This window comes from Lissotriton helveticus, chromosome 11 (genome assembly GCF_964261635.1).
Source record: "Lissotriton helveticus chromosome 11, aLisHel1.1, whole genome shotgun sequence".
NCBI classification, from domain to species: domain Eukaryota; kingdom Metazoa; phylum Chordata; class Amphibia; order Caudata; family Salamandridae; genus Lissotriton; species Lissotriton helveticus.
In genome coordinates, this window is record NC_136072.1 from 164,936,168 (window position 1) to 164,955,891 (window position 19,724).

General features: G+C 41.1%; 1 pseudogene; it reads right to left on the reverse strand.

The window, feature by feature from the left end:
• Positions 1-321: 321 nt before the first annotated feature.
• LOC144793223 (U7 small nuclear RNA) lies at positions 322-379 on the reverse strand (annotated as a pseudogene).
• Between the last annotated feature and the right edge of the window lie 19,345 nt (positions 380-19,724).

The window sequence follows — 19,724 nt, forward strand, 5'->3', positions numbered from 1 at the left end:
TTTAATAAACCCATCTCTCTAGTTCCCTCAGAGAAAGTCTTTCTTTTGTTCAGTTCACTTCTTATCATAGTTGGATGACTCTTGCCCCTAATAACAGTTGCATACATTTTTTTAAATTAATAATTTAGCTATTTATAAATAACTAGATTGCAAAACAGGAGATCCATGAAGTGAGAAAGAATAATTTATATACAGAATAATAGCAAGATGTACACAAACATAACATACTATAATAAAACAAGAAAACACATTTTTAAACATATAAACTGCAATCTTTTGGGACAAAGAACAACACAAATAAATCTATTTTTAACAAATATGATGGGTTTCTCAGCTAAGAGAAACCTACTTGACAAATAGTTAAAGAGCAAAAGTATCTAACAAAAAAGCTGACAAGCTTGTAACCCTAACCAAAGTATTTCCTATCATTGTGACGGTGGCTCTACACTGATACTGATGGGATCTGAAGAAATAATATAGAATTCTGAGCATCTGAGAAAAGCATTAGGTTTTACTGCATTCAGGCCCCTCAGAGTATAGAAGATCATGATGATGTACAAGACTTGCATATGCTAATTTTTAGATAGAGGCCACACCTCACAGCTAGACTATGTAGAAGAGGATGTACAATGTTATTGCTGGCAAGGAAGATGGAATATCCTCTCTTCTAGCACTTTCTAGCAGTGGTTTCACTGGCCCACCTTATTATTTCATATTAGTAAAAGAATTTTGAAAAAATCAATCCTTGAATACAGTGAGAGCTATGTTATGGATCGGGCAATTGGACATTTAATGTCACAGTACCTAATGATGATGTCAAGAGAGTACAACCAAGCAAAAATTGTAGGAAGAAATGGTAATAAACTGTTTTGTACCACGTTTGTTAAGAAGGATCCTGAAATCTCTTCAAAAACGTATCTAGCTCCAATTTCCTGTGGCCCTATGCACTTCAGTCTTTGCCTTGTACTATATATTTGTTCTGTAACAGTCACTCTGTGTCATGTGCTCCCTTTGTGTGAATATGTTACTTGCTTTCGTCCCTTGTAACCTTAATTTCTTGCTTCTGACTGCCCTTGTTATTTGGAAAACCTTTCACTTATTTTGTTTGGTTCTCTAGAATTAGCTAACTCACAAAAGAAGAATTATATTTTATGATTAAAGACGTGTATATATACAATTATACCACTAGTGAAAAAAAGATACAACCAGACTAAAGAAAAAGAAATAATTTAAAACAAATGCAAATTGAACGTTTTGGATATTTGAACAACAAACATTGACTTTTATTAACAGATCAAAATAGGTCCTCGGTTTAGAGCAACCTGAAGGACAAACTGATGCATAAATGTCTAATAAACTATGCTATGCACTTTTTTGGGTAAGAACCTGCACTCATTTAAGAAAGGCATCTCTTTTCCAGTCCACTGTTCCCATTTTCTTCAGTCTCTGCCTTTTTGTCACCTATACACCATGAAATTCAGTTAACTACTTGTATCTTTAAGTTAATTTGTGGGAATAGGGCACTTGTTTCTTTATTTCTGAGGTGAGTTGCTTGAATCTCACTGGTAAAATTAGTTGAAAAAATTTCCATTTTTCTTTGTTTCAGTTTCTGTAAAAATATACAATTATGAATCCAAGAGATTCGCAAGTAAAAAAGAAAAAGATTACATAAGGAAACACAGCTACATCTATTGAAAGAATGCATAAGAACACTCAAAAAACATGAATGCCATATTTATAGCTAATGCAAATCAATAACTCTCAAAAGAGTAACAAAAACATAATCATGAATTACAAATGAAATGGAATACTACAATAAGAGAAACCTGTCTTTCAAAATAAAAAAAAGACCTGCGGAAACTAACTTATTCAACCCTAACCATGTGATCCAATTCTAGGGATCTTTCATCATTGTGATGGTGGCAATACATAGATGCTGCAATCTGTAACTGGGCATGAAGAACAATTGTAGAACAGTGACTAATCCAAAAAATATTATTTAATTGCTTCATGTCAACAGATTTTAGGAAGATCTCACAGTGGTTGCAGAATTCAATATGCTATTTTATAGACAGGGGGCACGCCTTTCGAAAACTACTTTGAAGAGCAAGCAATTAGATATTACAGGTAAGTAATATTGGATGGCCTCTCTTCCAGTGAAATGTGCTCCTATACACATTATTATTTCATAGGAGGAGCAAGAAGGTGAACATAGCGATTCCTAAGAACTATGAGAGCTCTGGATTAAAACTTGCTATTGGTCAAGACAATCAGTTTCCCAATGGAGAGCCCACCTAGATTATGTTAGAACAAAACCCAAAAAGAGGAAAGGGCAATAATCCAACTCTGCCACTTTCCTTTGGAAGGAGACATGCCTCTCTAGCATTCCCTGTGTTCACATTTACGCCAGTCTCTGTCTTTATCTAGACTTTACTTCTTCTGTATCATTTAAAAACCACTCTCTCTAGTTCCCTCCGAGAAAATCTTTCTTTTGTTCAGTTCACTTCTTATCATAGTTGAATGACTCTTGCCCCTAATAACAGTTGCATACATTTTTTTAAGTTCATAATTTAGCTATTTATAAATAACTAAATTGCAAAACAGGAGATCCATGAAGTGAGAAAGAATAACTTACCTACAGAATATTAGCAAGATGTACACAAACATAACATACTAAAGTAAAACAAGAAAACACATTTTAAAACATATAAACTGCAAACATTTGAGACTAAGAAAAACACAAATAAATCTTTTTTTAACAAATATAATGTTTTTCTCTGCTAAAAGAAACCTACTTGACAAATAGTTTAAGAGCGAAAATATCTAACAAAAAAGCTGACAAGCTTGTAACCCTAACCAAAGTATTTCGTATCATTGTGACGGTGGCTCTACACTGATACTGATGGGATCTGAAGAAATAATATAGAATTCTGAGCATCTGAGAAAAGCATTAGATTTGTTGCATTCAGGCCCATCAGAGTATAGAAGATCATGATGATGTACAAGATTTGCATATGCTAATTTATAGATAGAGGCCACACCTCACAGCTAGACTATGTAGAAGAGGATGTACAATGTTATTGCTGGCAAGGAAGATGGAATATCCTCTCTTCTAGCACTTTCTAGCAGTGGTTTCACTGGCTCACCTTATTATTTCATATTAGTGAAAGAATTTTGAAAAAATCAATCCTTGAAACAGCGAGAGCTATGTTATGGATCGGGCAATTGGGCATTTAATGTCACAGTACCTAATGATGATGTCAAGAGAGTACAACCAAGCAAAAATTGTAGGAAGAAATTGTAATAAACTGTTCTGTACCACTTTTGATGAGAAGAGTACTGCAATCTCTTCAAAAACGTATCTATCTCCAATTTTTTGTGGCCCTGTGCACTTCAGTCTCTGCCTCATAGTCAAATATATTTGTTCTGTAACAGTCACTTTTGTGTCATTTGCTTCCTTTGTGTGAATATGTTACTTGCTTTCATCCCTTGTAACCTTAATTTCTTGCTTCTGACTGCCCTTGTTTTTTGGAAAACCTTTAACTTATTTTGTTTGGTTCTCTACAATTATCTAACTCACAAAAGAAGACTTATATTTTATGATTTATCACGTGTGTATATACAATTATAACACTAGTGAAAAAAAGTTACAATCAGACAAAACTTTTTTTTTTTCATAACAAATGCAGATTGAACATTTTGGATAATTGAACAACAAACATAGCCTTTTATTAACAGATCAAAATTGGTCCTTGGTTTACAAGAACCTGAAGGACAAACCGATGCATACATGTCTAATAAACTATGCTAAGCACTTTTTTGGGTAAGAACCTACACTCAGTTAAGAAAGGTATCTCTTTTCCAGTCCACATGATCCCATTTTCTTCAGTCTCTGCCTTTTTGTCAACTTTACACCCTGTGATTCAGTTAACTACTTGTATCTTTAAGTTCATTTGTGGGAATAGGGCACTTGTTTCTTTATTTCTGAGGTGAATTGCTTGAATCTCACTGGTAACATTTGTTGAAAACATTTCTATTTTTCTTTTTTGAGACATAGAAGTGTGTCAAACTGACGTCATTTTGAGTTTAATCTGCCAATAAACTCGGTGAGTTTATACTAAATATGACGAAGGGCGAGGATTCGCTGGGTCGGAAATATGCTCTTGATTGTGATTATGAGTATGAATATGTTATTAGATTATGAACTTCATGTCAGTTAATAATTTTCTACGTCAATCTCAACCATGCATTAAATACGCTTGCACCTACAATGAATTTATGAACACACTTCTATGTTTTAACCTTTCTGGAACCATTAAGTTAAGATGGAACAGACTCACTATTGAGCAGTCTCCTATGGGGACAAGAGATTAGTATTCTTCATACAATGACAGTACTTAACTCTGTAGGGTAAATGAATTTGAATATCGGGATATGGGTAATACGTGCCTGGATCACACTTCCTAGAATGTTGTTTATCTCTCCGCAGTATGTGTACTCCGTGTTAGGGGAATTCCCTCCACATGGTCAAGATCAATTAGATCTACCACTATCTCCTTGACAACTGATTAAGGTAAGGAGGTTTCTTATGGGACTGGGATGGATAGACGTCCTGAAGAAGACCAATGTGACCTACTGATTGGGGGTACGCCCAGGTCGAAACATGTTGACTCCAGCAGTTTAGGAGGGGTATTATAGGTTCCTAAATTTCCTTCCTTAACACCACCATCCGTTATTCATTTTTTAATCCTAACCTTGGGACCTACGAATAAAGGTACATTAGGTATCCATGAGCCAGTTTTAAATTCATTACTTTGACTGCACTTTTTGTTCTATCACTGTACCCAGTCTTGGACTGACACATTCTGCTGTGAACACCATTTGTCACGTCGAGTTTTTGTGCTGTCTTTATGTTTTATGTTCCCCTTCCCTATGCTCCGCTCTGTGCATGGCTACGCCAGGGCGTTGTAGCAGACCCGAAGATGAAGCATGTCACACACATTTGTGTGTGAGTGAAGGCAGTTTTTTCAAACATACGAGTTTGTCACTGTTTGTACTCAATAAACTTTTCTGTACCACTTTTGTTAAGAAGGATCCTGCACTCTCTTAAAAAATGTATCTATCTCCAATTACCTGTGACCCTATGCACTTCAGTCTCTGACTTGTACTCAAATATATTTGTTCTGTAACAGCCACTTTGTGTCATTTGCTCCCTTTTTGTGCTTTGTTCCCTTGTAACCTTAATATCATGTTTCTGACTGCCATTGTTATTTTGAAAACCCTTCAATTATTTTGTTTGGTTTCCTAGAATTAGCTAACTCACAAAAGACAAATCATATTTTACGACTAAAAATATGTACATATACAATTATAACACTAGTAAAAAAAAGTTACAACCAGACTAACGAAAAAGAAATAATTTAAAACAAATGCAGGTTGAATGTGTTTGATAATTGAAGAAGAAACATACCATTTTATTAACAGATCAAAATAGATCCTCGGTTCAGAAGAACCTGAAGGACAAACTGATGCATACATGTCTAATAAACTATGCTTTGTACTTTTTGGGGTAGGAACCTGCACTCAGTTAAGATATGTATCTCTTTTCCAGTCCACGTGTTCCCATTTTCTTCAGTCTCTGCCTTTTTCTCAACTTTACGGCCTGTGATTCAGCCAATTACTGGTATCTTTAGGTTCATTTGTAGGAATAGGGCACTTGTTTCTTTATTTCTGAGGTGAATTGCTTGAATCTCACTGGTAACATTAGTTGCAAACATTTCCATTTTTCTTTTTTGAGTTTCTGTAAAAATAGAAAATTATGAATCCAAGAGATTTGCAATTAAAAAAGAAAAAGATTACATAAGGAAACACAGCTACATTTATTGAAAAAAAGTATAAGAACACTCAAAATACATTAATTTCATATATATAGCTAATGCATATCAATAACTCTTATAAGAGTAAAAAACAAACATAATCATGAATGACAAATAAAATGGACTACTACATTAAGAGAAACCTGCCTTTCAAAATAAAAAAAGACCTGTGGTAACTAACTAATTCAACTGCAACCATATGATCCAATTCTAGGGATCGCTTACCTTTGTGATGGTGGTAATGCATAGATGCTGCCATCTGTAACTGGGTGTGAAGAACAATTGTAGAACAGTGACTAATAAAAAAAACTTATTTAATTGCTTCATGTCAACAGACTTTAGGAAGATCTCACAGTGGTTGCAGAATTCAATATGCTCTTTTATGCACAGAGGGCATTCCTTTCGAAAACAATATTGAAGAGCAAGCAATTAGATATTACAGGTAAGTAATATTGGATGGCCTCTCTTCCAATGAAATTTGCTCCTAAACACATTATTATTTCATAGGAGGACCAAAAAGGTGAACATAGCGATTCCTAGGAAATATGGGAGCGCTGGATTAAAACTTGCTATTGGTCAAGACAATCAGGGGTATATTCACAAGAATGTGTGATAACTACCGCAAGAGTAGCGTAACACAACTTTCAACATCGCAGCCCATCGGGGGAAAATAACCCTGTGTCAAAGTGGAATTCACAACAAGGCAGTAACATGTGATAGACACCAGATAACACGGCAAATGTCCGAGTGAAAATCAACACCATGCCGCAAAAATGCGATACGCGAACCCAAAAAAACATGCAATGAGGCAAAGCGCGAGACAAGAATCAGAGAAAAACAGCCACAGGCCTGCAAATCCCATGCATCATGCAGGAAAATGCACTATATAAGAAAGAAAAAATTAACCAATTCTAACTGCGTAGCACCATGGATGCACCCGTACCTAGCGCAGAGGACAAGCCGAACCCCACAAGTCCCACTGTGGACCAGCATGGAACCCCGTGTTCGGGGAAGGGCAAGGAGAAGAGGAAGAGGAAGACGGGGTTCAGTCCACAGGAAGACCGGATCATCATCATGGAGATCATAGGACACCATCAACAACTGATTGGCAACTCCACTGTGGCACTGGTGACCCAAACGGAAATATGGCAGACCATTGTCACCAACGTCAATGCAGTCGGAGTGTCGACGAGATCACTGGAGGAGGTCAAGAGGCTCTGGCATGAAGTGCCCAGCCAAACCAAGGATAAGTTCTCTGCCAACAGGAAGGCAGCAAGGGCGACTGGAGGTGGGAGCCCTGTAACACAGGAGGAGCTGGATGACCTGGAGGAAATGGTGGCCATATTCAGCAGTGTGGAGACGGTGGATGGATTGGGGGCCTGGACACAGCACGATACGACCTGACCCAACAGGGTGAGTAACGACCAGGGACGGGGGGATGGGGGGAGATGGGCACAATGGCACACATGAACTAAAATGTGTAGCACACTGCACCCCCACAATGATAGAGGAACATGTCACTGATAGTCTTGGAACACTGCATCACACATAGAAACTCCAAGTAAGCCCCCCTACACAATGTGCACAAAGGGGCCCCTCCATATCACCAATACCACAACCCACCCATGAAAATGTGCTGAATCCAGCAAAGCAATGGCTCTGTGACCCACACTGACTATGCAAGTAAAACTGCATGCCCGATAGCATGGCAGCAGCCCAAAAACATGAGATGGCCCACAGATCGACATGGAGGTAGCCCAGTGCATATCACATCCGTAAAGGAGCACGTCACACTCTGACATGCCCACGTGCACACACAACCCATGCCATACAATACACGCAGCAGACAATCAATGCACCAGACCACAGAACCTGTCCAAGAGCACATATGACCCAAGTCAAAAACAATTCAGGGTCCGAAAAGCACCCGATTCAAAGGCACACCTCCTCAAAGGGAGAAGGACACATGAAACCTGAGTTGCATTGGCAACTCCCCCACAATGCAGCACACACATGTAGCAATCCCAGAACATCAGCAATGACGGCAATGTGGAACACAGTGGAACACCAACAGCATAGGCCACGGCTCACAACAGGTCCCACACGTGCATAGTAACTGTCCACTCACATCTGGCATTGCCTGAGACTTTGTGATGAAGATGCATGGGTACTACCACACATCTGTCATGTAGTCACAAAACACACTGACTGCCATCAAATAGCCAGCTCCACTGTGACAATGTACATTTGCATGCAGTCTGAATGTAAACATGTGCAAAAATCCAAAATACATGTGTAACTCTGTTAACCTGCATCTCACCTTTCACATTGCAGAGGGACAAACAACACCTCATGCAGTGCACACCACATTTCACTTCAATGATGACAAAGAGGACAACCTGAACATATGTCAAGACGGATCACTGACAGAATATCGACTGTCAAAATATCGACAGTCAAAATATCGAGGTAAAAATATAGAATGCCAGAATATCGACCTCCTATCTACAAACAGGTAAGTACAAAAATATCGACTCCAAAATATCGATAGGAAAAAATATAGACAGTCAAAATATCGATTTTTTAAATTATCTTAAAAGTAATTTTAAAGTACTATAATAATAAATATAACTATTTTAAACATACTTAAAATACTTAAATAAACTTAAAATTAATGATTGTAACTTACATTTTTTTTTAAAACATATATATATATATATATATATATATATATATATATATATATATATGCCAAACAATTCCCACCACTTCCGACCACATCCGTGCTTCGGCGAAGAAGGAACTCGGACCACTACAGTAGTTCAGGCAAGATGTAAATTTATTTGCGTTACCCGCAGCCTACAAAGACGCGTTTCGGGCTTCCAGAGCCCTTGATCACATTCATATATATATATATTGCAACATTTTAGTGTCTGATCAGACATGGATTTAATTTATGGACTATATGATATACACTGAAATTTCTTCTCCAACAAGTTTGTTATACTGATGTTGTTGAGGGGTGTGCACATTTATATACAATTCATGTTAATATATGTAAACAATGATTGGCTTTGAACAAGCTATCCTTCAGACAAAAACCGCAAATACTTTTGATATTTGTTGCCATAACCTAAGTGCATGATCAGACATGAATTTAACTAATGAAGTACGTGATATATGCTGAAATCTCCACTCCAATATGTCCGCTACACTTATGACACTAAAGGGTGTGCACAAAAAAGTCCTTTGTTTATGTTTAGACCAAATCACTGAGAACGTAAAAGGACTATTGTTTTGGGTCCACGGCAAACGTGAACAAGCCGAGAGGTGAAACGCGTTGTTTGTTGTTTTTTGCTGCCGAATAAACCTTTACAGCACAGCAATTCCTGGTGTGTCGTTGCACGTTTTCTTCTACCGAGGAACTCTTTGGTTTGAAATATTGGGTTTCCGAGACCCTGACAGCGACCCTTTTGTGAGCGGGTACTGGCTACAATACGGGAATCTGGTGTGTGTTTATATATATATATATATATATATATATATATATACATACATATTATTAACAAAACATATACAATATTTTTTCCGTAAGATAGCGAGAGTTTTAAATTTACTATTCCAACTCCAGTGAGTGCAACAGTAGGGAAAGCGTTGGATAGCGTAGGGGTAAAAATTACTATTCCCACTCCAAAGAGTGCAACAGTAGGGAAAGCGTTGGATAGTGTAGGGGTGAAAATTACTATTCACACTCCAAAGAGTGCAACAGTAGGGAAAGCGTTGGATAGCGTAGGGGTAAAAATTACTATTCCAACTCCAGCAAGTGCAACAGTAGAGAAAGCGTTGGATAGCGTTGGGGTAAAAATTACTATTCCCACTCCAGCGAGTGCAACAGTACGGAAAGCGTTGGATAGCGTAGGGGTAAAAATTACTATTTCCACTCCAGAGAGTGCAACAGTAGGGAAAGCATTGGATGGCGTAGGGGTAAAAATAACTATTCCAACTCCAGCAAGTGCAACAGTAGGGAAAGCGTAGGAAAGCGTAGGGGTAACAATTACTATTCCCACTCCAGAGAGTGCAACAGTAGGGAAAGCGTTGGATAGTGTAGGGGTAAAAATTACTATTCCCACTCCAGAGAGTGCAACAGTAGGGAAGATATTGGATAGAGAAGGGGTAAAAATTACTATTCCAACTCCAGCGAGTGCAACAGTAGGGAAAGCGTTGGATAGCGTAGGGGTAAAAATTACTATTCAAACTCCAGCGTGTGCAACAGTAGGGAAAGCGTTGGATAGCATAAGGGTAAAAATTACTATTCCCACTCCAGAGAGTACAACAGTAGAGAAAGCGTTGGATGGCGTAGGGGTAAAAATTACTATTCCAACTCCAGCGAGTGCAACAGTAGGGAAAGCGTTGGATAGCGTAGGGATACAAATTACTATTCCCACTCCAGTGAGTGCAACAGTAGGGAAAGCGTTGGATAGCGCAGGGGTAAAAATTACAATTCCCACTCCAGAGAGTGCAACAGTAGGGATAGCGTTGGATAGTGTAGGGGTAAATATTACTATTCCCACTCCAGAGAGTGCAACAGTAGGGAAAGCGTTGGATAGCGTAGGGGTAAAAATTACTATTCCTACTCCAGAGAGTGCAACATTAGGGAAAGCGTTGGATGGCGTAGGGGTAAAAATTACTATTCCCACTCCAGAGAGTGCAACAGTAGGGAAGACGTTGGATAGCGTAGGGGTAAAAATTACTATTCCCACTCCAGAGAGTGCAACAGTAAGGAAAGCATTGGATAGCATAGGGGTACATTTTATTATCCCCACTCTAGTGAAAATAAATTAATCTAAGTCACATAATTATAAATTAATCAATTAATACATTTTAATTACCAATTAAGAAATAATTAATTACCAATTAAACATTAATTAACAATTTATTTAAAATAAATACCAATTAATTAATTATCATGTTTAATTAATTATATTAAATTACTTCCCACCCTATTCCCCTATAAACCCACAACCCGCTACTACAAATAAAATATTATTATTCACATAATTATTAATTAAACAATTAATTTAAATGAATTATCAATTAAGAATAATTTATTTATCAATTAAAAATTACTTGACAATTAATTCAAAATAAATACCAATTAGTTAATTAACATATTTAATTAATTATAATTAAATTACTTCCCACCCTATTCCCCTATAGACCCACAACCCGCTACAGAAAATAAATTACTAAAATTAAAATAATTATCAATTAATCAATTAAAATTAATTACCAATTATATTTTAATTAATTACCAATTAATAATTAATTAACATTTAATTCTAAATAAATAACAAAAAATAAATTAACATATTTAATTAATTATAATTAAATTACTTCCCACCCTATTCCCCTATAAACCCACAACCCGCTACAGATTTACATTACACAAAAAGAAAATGAATATTAACTTACCTAAATTTCGATATTTTTGTTGTCTATATTATGTCTAGTCGATATTATGTCCATTCTATATTTTTGATTCGATATTATGTCCATTTTATTCGATATTAAAATTTTCTAATCGATATTTTGGTAGTTTATATTATGTCTAGTCGATATTATGTCCATTCTATATTTTTTACTCGATATTATGTCTAGTCGATATTAAAAACTCGATATTTTGACTCTATACCATGTCAAGACACCCTCCAAAGGATAATGGACAGCCGCCGCACCCCATCCCCAGGATCAGGGCAGGCCAGCTGCTCCGAGGTGAGCCCACCACCTGCACAGACCACACAGCAGGAAACACACACCACCACGGCTGTCTCCCAGCACCCCCGACCAATACATGGAGTTCCAACAACGTGTGTGGAGTTGCCAGCTGAATTTGGCTGAACAGCTGCGGGTGGGTTTCGAACTCGTGGCAGCTAAACTCGATGCCATACGTGGGTGTCTGAGTCCCATCAGGGACCACGTACAGTCCCTATCTGACACCTCCTGCACGCACTATGCTCCGCCACAGACTTTGGCTGACCTCGCTGGGGCCATGAATATACTATAGGAACTGTCTGCTCAGACAGGCACCAGCGATCACAGCACAGAGTCGGCACAGATGCGGAGGCCAATGGAGACCATGGAGCAGATCATGCTGGAAGTATGTCTGCCAAGGCTGAACACCAGCAAGTAGTAACTGGGAACTTCAATGCCCTGCAGTGCTTCAATTGCCATTGATGCCACTAAGCCGCTCCCAGACTACTGCAGCGGGAACATTGAACACACAGCTCCGACCCCTGATGTGTCCGTGGCACACAGTGATGCTGCCCCATCACCCTCGCAGTCTGTTGTGTCAGTGGCACACAGTGGTGTAGCCATCACCCCACCACACACACCGGACACACCGGACACAGAACCTGTATCAGGGGAGTAAGAACGGGATGGGAAATACTGTGTGAGGAAGGAGGCAGTACAATCCATCAACACCATATGCCCTGTCCCTGCCTGGTGATGACCTATGCATCATGCCCTGGGAAACACCTCCTACAGACCTCCCAGAACACTCAGCGACATGCACCCGGACCCCGACAGGGACTCCAATTTCATCACTGCTGGCCAATTACACACCAATCCTGCTTCGGACTACACCCTCCCACTTCCTAATCACTTCTCAATCCCCAAATGACTGTGGTTTGCCCACCACTGGGCTTCCATGTGATGTGGGCTTGGATGCCCATGTACAGCACCAACTCCGTCAATCACCTGTATGTGAATTTACCATTCAGAATCACACAGATGTGTCATTACTATGTTCACTAATGTATGGATGAATGGCTGGATGTGGGGACAATGATTGCACATGAAGGTACACCATGGTAACTGACATCTATCCCTGAGACACATGGCAAATTGGATGACTGTGAAGGTGAGTACTAGCTGTGGCCCATTGCACATCAACAATAATCTCATGAGCCCTCAATGTAGGCACACGCCCATGTGTTGAATAGTGCTATCAGAGTGACCAAATCGGTAGCAGGTCAGGAGTGGTGTCCTACTTCACATGTGAGAACAGAACTTCACGACGTATACCTACTTACACACATCTATGTGGATACATTCTTTTATGATATATGACATTGCTCCACATGGTCAGAGGTTGGACACAATACTCACATTGCTGAAGTCACGTCAGTGCACATGTTGGCCAACACCTATCCCAATACAATGTCTTGCTCACAGAGGTTGACCTTGCAAAAGGGACCTACCCCCATTGCACATGCAACCATCAGTTCCTCCCTGTGTAGGGACGATGCTCATTGTGGCATACGAGTGGACAATCAAATCAACACACCTCACAGTTAGACACCAGTGGGGTGGCATAAACTTTATTGGGATGTGTGTGTCAGTGTGGACGAGGCAACGGCCACAACAGGCAAGGACATGCTTAAGACAAGTACATGCAGCATTGGTACATGTCGAGGTTCAGGAATGGTGGTGCAAAAATGTACAACAATCATCACGGATGGCAACGCTCCCAGCCCACCTTTCCTTGCTGGATGTGTCATGTGTTGTGTGGCGTCTGACCGTTGCCCTGTGTGAGGAGGCACGACTCACTGCCCATGGGATCTGCATAGTGCTCTGCCACCGGAGTGCTTCGATTGCCTGCTCTGCTGACAGTGTTCAGGTGAAAGGGTCCGACAGGTTCACATGTCGTGCTACATTGCCATGTGTGTACTCTCCCACAGCAGTGTGTCCGAATTGGCAATGTTGCCAAATGACTCTGTGTTGCTCCAACCATGAACCTGCATCACCTTGCACAGGTGTGTGTACAAACGTGTTGTGCCACGCACATGCATACAGAGTCATGACGATAGCAGACATGTCCTCTGTTGTGGTGGGATATGTGAGCAATCCCCACGAGGCAACAAGTTGTTGGGACATGTGGTGTGGGTAACAATCGGATGTGGCTGCAGGGACGTAGTTACTTGTCCGTGAATGCCCGCGCTGCTTCATGTGCAATGTGTTCCAATAGTACGTTGTTGTCGTGTTCAAGGAACACAAAGAAAGGTTCCCCTGGACTTTCTAATGGTAGATAGGAATTCACATCCAATTGTAATGTTCACTCACAACTAATTCTACATCACACATCCACTCTTCCTTGAAGTCACAATATATTCCCCCTATAGACAAATATTCAATTATATCAATACAAAATATTAAAAAGAACAGCTCCTACACAATTGTATATAGAGGACGCTATCAAGAAGACTTTTTTATAAAAAACAGTGACACGACAATAAACAGTTCATCAAACCAAAATGCAAGACCCTGAGGCCACCAACAACCCGATAATAACGTTGAGTTGTAGCCAAACTATCGATCCAAAGCTGATATATACTTAAATGTAATTTCGGCAAATAGTTTTTCTTTTTTGTCCTGAAAAACCCTTCAGCAGTGGATTCTTTACAAGTGCGTCAACGCGTTTCGGTGGTGTTTATACTTATTGCCCACCCACCTTCTTCAGGACTAACATAAATGAGTACAAGGTCTAATGTTCCAATTTTGCAAATCATTGATCTAAATAAGAAAAAACAAATGTCAAACTTATCTCCATAGATTATACATACATAAACAATGCATATTCCTATGTTCCCTGAATACATATAAATACATTAACCTTTCTCTATTCACGTTTCACTGTATTAATTACCTCCCTCATTTTTTTCTCAACCAGATATCATAATCTTAAGCCTATAATTTTAATTTAGCACTACCTTCCATTCTGGAGTTCATATGTTTTTGCCATTACCTCCCCCTTGGAATCCTCCCTTCTTGAGAAAAAGGGTCCTCCCCATGTAGGTTGTCCCACTTCATATTAACATGCTCATTCATACACAGGCACTCTATTGTTGTATAATGTAATCCACTAACCGTGGAGTAGGCTAATTTCTGGTGGTGCATCCATATCTTATATGCAGTTCTGATAAAAGGAGTTCCCACACTGGTCAGAGCTAGAATAGTATGAGAATATAAAAGCCTTGTTAGTTTCTATAGCAGTATTGTATGGCCCTTCTCAGCCGTTACTTGCAATACAGCTATCTTACCTTCCGTGTAAGAGTTGCTTATTCCTCTTGCTCTCTCATATGTAGAATTTCATTAAAGGATAACATTAATGATTCCCTGCATGGTGATATATGGAGGGGTTTTATTATTCAGTTCGACACCTCTCTGTAATTTTATATGTCAGAGGGATTTTTCAGTGTTGCTTACCTTGGTGTCGGTATGAATCTATTGAAGATTTGTACTTAAATTCCTTTTTTTCTTTTCTTTTTGATTGGGATCCACTAGCGCCCCACAGCTCCTGTTGCACTTGTTTGCGGGTCATGCGCCAAAATTTCCCAGCCTTGAATCTCGATGGAATCTTGAAGGGTCATAAATCAGGGGTCTATTTATACCGTAATTTATACATTCCTACGCTCTTTCTCCTTCGTTTGGTATAAGGGTCCTCTACATCATTTACTCGCCGATCAATGCTCTATTTATTTGAAGCAGAGACTCGCATAAGGTTTACTTCTGTTCGCAGGCCTCTTCCCCCAGGTGTTCCACCCTCGTATTGCCATTATTACACATCCGCTCCTTTGCGGGCGGTTTTAGTGCAGGTCAGATTCGCTTTAACTCCAGTACTTGCACTGACCTCTCTACAATGTCGTTTAAGTATTCCTAGGAGTGCCCTAAGTGTATTAATGTGAGATCCACTCTCTCATCGCCCCTACGCTTTTTAAACAAAGTTATTCTCCGCGCATAACAACGGACCGCACCTGGTCTCCCTTTCTATTCCCCGCCACCCGAACCCCAGGGTGAGCCAATTCATTAACTGGTCTGGGCAGGTGTGCTCAGCCCACGCCATTTCATCAATCCGCAATGCAGCCCAATGGGGAAGTGCCTCTATATGGTCACTGCACATAATGAGGAATTGTGCAATTTCCATGCACAACTGCCAATACATACGCAGTATCTCAAGGCATCCCATGCACAGCTGTCTCGGTTACACTCCAGTTTGTGTTCCAACAGGGGGCGCACACTCAAGTCATAGTCCAATTTATCTACGGTTGAGTTGGATAGGCAGACATCCATGGGACACTCGAATGAGCATCTTCGGCAGTGGAAACAGGGCTGGACGCAGGTGACGTAGGCAATGCGGAAGTTGAGCCGGTAACTGATCCGCAGCACTGCCAGTGGCACTGCACCCAGTAAATGCAGCATATGTGCACTGTAGTGTTCCACCTGATGGGGGTTGTGCATGTGCCCGGTATGGCCTGCCATTGCCTTGCTGCGTCTCATGGAACTGGTACTCTTCTTAACTGCGGCTGTTGTGTGGAGGATATGCCACAGCTCTGGGCATTGTTTTGAATGTGTGTGCAACGTTGGGCTGAATGGGTTGCTGTTTCCGTGAGTGGCAAGGGCATCCCTTGCGGGGGTACCTCCGACAGGGGCTTCTGTGTGTGGGGTGTGGATGAGTCGGATAGTTTATTTGTGCTCTGCGTGGTGTGGGAGTCGTCCACATCTATAAATTATAAACACTATGGGGCCGATTAGGATGGCGGACGGACGTCCGTCCGCCACCCCAGAGGTGGAGGGACCGTCCGCAGGGGCAGCGGCGGTCCCTCCGTGCAAATTAGGATGTGACCGCCACCCTGGCGATCACATCCTGGATATTTAACATTGCGGCGGGTGCTGCTTCAAGCAGCACCCGCCGCAATGTTAAAAGTGCATGTTTAACATTTACATGCACAAAGCGGCAAGCACCGCGCGGTGCCTGCCACTTTGTGCATGTAAATACTGGGGGGTACCATAGGTACCCCCCATGTGCACCCCCCACCCGCCTACACCCTGGGGGCCCGCAACGGGCCCCCAAAATCAAAAGTACACATGCTTTTCCACGGCGGAAAAACCGACGCGGAAAAGCATATTTACAAATGCTTCCTAATTTGGCTGACGGTGTCTGATAGACACTGCCAGCCAAATGAGAGCTTTTCCGCCGCGGTTGTAATCCGACCGCGGCGGAAATGCTGCGGACAGAAACCAAGACCCACCAGCCATCGTAATGCGGCGGTGGGTCTTTGGTGACTCCGCAGAGGATTTTCCGCCTCCTCCGGGCCGGAGGTGGCTTCCGCCGGCCCGGAGGAGGCGGAAAATCCTCCATCATAATGAGGCCCTTAGTGTTTAATTACCAGGGTGCACTGTTCAAGAAATTGCCCTGTTAGGTGCTATCAAACGTTAACATAAATGTATGCTACTGAGTGCAGTAATTCACTTTTTAACAAACTCCTTTCTACTATAGTGATCAAAATTCCTCAAAAATTCTATCATTTGCGTGGCCGTTAATCAACATGAAAAACACTGTGAGATATCACAAGTCATACCAATTTTTGACCAAATGTGTAATATTATCAACATAAAAGCAAAAATTACATTAAAGAACAAGAAGAAAAGCAACTAGAAAACAAGAATTCATTCTCTATATTCAATTTTCAGATGAGCAAGATTTCTAAATTTTCAATTTTACAGATTTACACTTTCACAAATTCCAATCTTTCAGTAATGCGTCCAACACCTCCCAATACATTTCCGTGCTTGCACCTTCATCAGGGGAACACTGCAAAAATTATAATCACGTATGTAACCAATGCTTTACAAAAAGCAAAACAAGATTTTTTGTTTTTAAATAAATTGCTTTAGACATTTTCATTTCTCGACAATTATGTTAAAGAGGGGTGTTGCTATATACATTATTTTACATTATTTGTCATGAATTGGTTTCACCAGCTCAAACACGTTCCTCTTTTTCTATAAACAACAAAAACAAAATGTGCGCACAACCAGAGTGTTATAGACCTCGTTCCTGCCCATTCATTCATAGGTGAAGTTACCTAGACGAAATAGAGTATATCCGATTCTAGTGAAAAACTAATGCTGGTGCCCAAGTGTAAAAAACTATAATAAGTACCCAAGTGTAAGAACCCAAGCCAATTGTGAAATAGTTTTAGCTTTAATCTTACCTACTGCAATAGACAGAAATACCAAACGAGTTTGTGCCAGTCCTCCACATCTGCCATTGCATCTATCTCAGGGTGTTCCAGGCGCATTCTGGACCAAGGTCAGAGGGGCAGGTGTCCTCCCGCCTTCTGCATTGGACAATGGAGCTTTCATCCCAGATGTTTGTCTGTCTTCTACTTGCAGTTTCGGAATGTGATGTGGCTTTGGCGCTGAGATTGGGAAACGGCTTTGGGCTCATGGTGCACGGATGGCGATGCACACACACATGTTGGCATGAGTTGCCAGGTGCCGTGCAAGGCCCTACGCTGCTTGTGCAATTTCACTCTGTCTCTCTCCCTTGCTCTCTCCTTCTCTTTCCTTTGTTGGGTGCATGGCACACCTTCTTCTCTTGGGTTTAGTGATCCAGTATGTGTCCTACGGATTGCCTAGTGAGGACCCGCCAGGTCTCATCCAAATGAGTGTTTTGGCATTGTTTGTATGGTGTTTTGTGTTGGTGATTGCATTGCTGTGTGACTGAATCTCCATTTTCTGCCCACGCATGTATGTTAATGTTCCTGCTTTTGTGACATCAGGCAGAATATTTGTTTTGGGATTCGTGGTGTTGGTGTGCAGTTTCTTGGTCCGGGGTTGGAGGTGTGGTGGCAGAGGGTGTTGTGGCCCTCTTGGGTGTCCATGCTGCATGTTCAGTTGCTCCATGGCATCTGTTTGTCTTCAGATGTGGCTGTGGGCTGTGCTCCCTTTTGTGGTGCAGGATGTGGTCCGACTTTGCACCTGGTCAGAGCAGGTGTAAAATTCCTGCAGCTAATGCACCTTATTGCGTGTTTTGTGTTCTTATAGCCGATCTCTCTGGTCGTTGTGAATGTTGAGGTGTGGTGTTATCGCGGGTTTTGGTATGGGAACGCCTACTCTGCATCTCATTAGCGATAGTTGCAGGGGTCCTCTGTGGCGATCTTTTTTGGGGCTGCTATTACGGGCAAACTGATGCTGTGGGCTGTTAGCACCAGCTTGTGAATGGTGGGGTAAATTTATCACGACTTTGGCTGCTATAAAGTGCTGTTAATTCGGCTATAGCTCCTTGTGAATATGCCCCTCAGTTTCCCAATGGAGAGCCCACCTTGATTATGTTAGAACAAAACCCAAAAAACAGGAAATTGCAATAATCCAACTCTGCCACTTTCCTTTGGAAAGAGAGATGCCTCTCTACCATTCCCTGTCTTCACATTTACGCCAGTCTCTGTCTTTATCTCGACTTTACTCCTTCTGTATCATTTAATAAATCCATCTCTCCAGTTCCCTCTGAGAGAAACTGGGGGATGTAAATGTAAATGTATTTGAGCTTGTAAAGCGCACTGCTACCCGGAGGTTTCCTGGTGCTGTTTAACGCTGGGGAACCCGTCCTGGCTTTCCCTGTGGGATGGTCCCTGCTGGGAGTCCCCAAGGTGGAGCCAGGCATCCCCAGCGTTGATGGGGCCGTTGTGGAGATTAGGCAAGCTAATGCCCAGAGTTGCCGAGTGGGACCCCTGATTAGAGTAGGCACCGAAGCGAGAATTATCAAGTCCGCTGACCCAGGTCCACGACCCTGCCGCGTCGGGAATTGAACCCTGGTCCCGGGCCGACTTCTGCTCCCGGGTCTGCCGTCTCTAACCAGTGAGCCACACTACTCCACTGATATTCACAAGGACTCAACTCCGACTTTTTCCCACCTAACGCAACAAATGTGGAGCTAGATTTAACACCCCATTCACAAGCTGGTGCAATCTGCAGACATCGCCTGTATTCCCGCGATAACTGCCC